This window comes from Grammomys surdaster, unplaced genomic scaffold (genome assembly GCF_004785775.1).
Source record: "Grammomys surdaster isolate TR1022 unplaced genomic scaffold, NIH_TR_1.0 174, whole genome shotgun sequence".
Taxonomy (NCBI): domain Eukaryota; kingdom Metazoa; phylum Chordata; class Mammalia; order Rodentia; family Muridae; genus Grammomys; species Grammomys surdaster.
Window position 1 is genome coordinate 14,003,089 of NW_021604622.1, and position 2,215 is coordinate 14,005,303.

The following is a 2,215-nucleotide window of genomic DNA, read 5'->3' on the forward strand; positions in this document are numbered from 1 at the left end:
AGATAAAATATAATCATATTTTTAGTGGCTCAAGGCCTATTATAGAAGTACAGTTACTTAAATTTTATAATGTTAATTATTTAATTATGAGCATGTGCGTTATCCGAAGCAGACAGCAAACTGATGTGAAACTATCAAATGAAAAACTGAATTTCACATAACATATTCAGAAAGATTTTCTCGTACGCTGTAGATAGAATTCAGCTTGAAATTTAGCAGTAATGACTGAACATAGACATCAGGGAATAAGCTTGACCCAAGAATTAACTTACACTTTTGAAAAAAATGGCAATAATAAGCGTGAGTGAAGAGAGTTGAAGACAGTAAGTGAAATACATTGCTGGCATAAACTGAAGGAACAGGGTGTCAGTACTGGGTATCCAAACATTACCACCATGCTTACACAACCTACTGAAACATCTTTTGAGAACCTACTTTTCTTAAAATCATGATTCATTTCCCTCAGTTTAAACAATAGAATCTTTCTCAACAGGAAAAAATGTTGGTGTGATTAGAATTAGAGTAGAACTGGAGATTCTGAACTATTGCTCACATGTCGATCTGTGCTTAGGGAGAGGGGGCAAAACTAGCATTGGGGGTCACTTTAACTACTGCTGTCTATAAGATAAATTCTCATGGCATCTATTCACTCTCACTTTGCCTCTGGCAGAGGAAAGGAGACAGTCACTGAAATCACATTATTGGAGAAATGATCAGGCATGTAGTGTCTAAAAGTATCTTCAACATTTTTGACGTTAAGACTGCACTAGGGGAGGTTATCACTAGGTGCCACCGGAAATGGGAAGCCCAGAATTTCGTAGGCAGTAGTGGCAGTCAAGTGGGCTTGTGGACATTATTCTTCAGTCCTTTGCCTGAATGCAAGTAAAGACGGGCTGCTGACTTCAGGATGAGAAGGTAGAGTTCTTGTGGCTTGAGGTGAAAATGGGACCCTGTTAAGACACATGCAGTTGGAAGGGGCTGATAATGTTACCAGCGTCTTGTTTTCTGCTTCCTGCCCCACCAAGCTCTATGCCGCTCATGGGGAAACCATCAGTGTACTAGATGTCAGATCTCTTAAGGACCACTTTCATGTGAATGGGGAAGAAATCAATTGTCTTTCATTAAATGAAACTGAAAGTCTGCTGGCTTCTGCTGATGAGTCCGGGGCAATTAAAATCCTGGACTTGGAAAAGAAGAAAGTTACCAGATCCCTGAAGAGACATTCCAACATTTGTTCCTCTGTGGCTTTTCGACCTCAGAGGCCTCAGAGCCTGGTGTTATGTGACATGGATATGCAGGTAATTCTGTGGAGTCTTCAAAAAGCCTGACCTGTCTGGATTACAAATTTACAGGAGGATGAAACAGAGGAAACGGAATTCCCCCAGTGCCCTGGTTGTCTCCTAAACCCCGCACTAGCCCACTCTGTGTCTGTGGCATCGTGCAGGAATATTTTTAGCTGTGGTGTAGAGGATGGTAAGGAGCACATCTTCAGGGTGATGGGAGTCAAATGTGAGCTAGAACTGGGATTTAAGGGTCACACTTTGGGGGTATTCCAGGTCTGCTTTCTGCCTGAGTCCCATCTGCTGCTTACTGGTGGGAATGATGGGGAGATAAGGTTGTGGGATGGGAGTGGTAAGGCGGAGAAGCTGCACAAGAGTCCTGTGAAGCACACCTACAGGAAGAAAGCAAAGAGGGCAGCGTGCCACACGCAGGGTGGGAACTGTGGAGCCCGGGAGCAGAGGACGAGGGGCATGCAAAGATTCTGCCGAATCTCGATATTGAACATGGAGACAAAGTGAACTGGCTCTTGAATACAAAAATAAAAGAGAGCAGAACCATATTAGTGACTGATCAGACAAGTTGTATGACTGTGTATCTCCTAAATGAACTTTAGGTCCAATAAAATGCATTGCAAAATACATACATACATACATACATACATACATACAAAAATACATACATACATACAAAAATACATACATACATACATACATACATACATACATACATACATAAAAACAAAAGACTGCACTAGGTATTCGAAGGGACAGGAGAGAGGTACAGAGGGTCAGGAAATAGAATAAAAATATGTAGCAGTAGAGAATGAGGAACTGGGATAACCACTGGAGGGTCCCAGGCACTAGGGAAGCAAGAGGCTCCCAGGACCAAACAGGGATGACTTTCACCAAAATGAACAGTAAAGGGGTGGTAGAAC

At 42.1% G+C, this 2,215-nt stretch overlaps 1 pseudogene; it reads left to right on the forward strand.

Annotated features, from left to right (window-relative positions):
• The first annotated feature begins 285 nt into the window (after positions 1-285).
• LOC114621301 lies at positions 286-1,894 on the forward strand (annotated as a pseudogene).
• Positions 1,895-2,215: the final 321 nt, after the last annotated feature.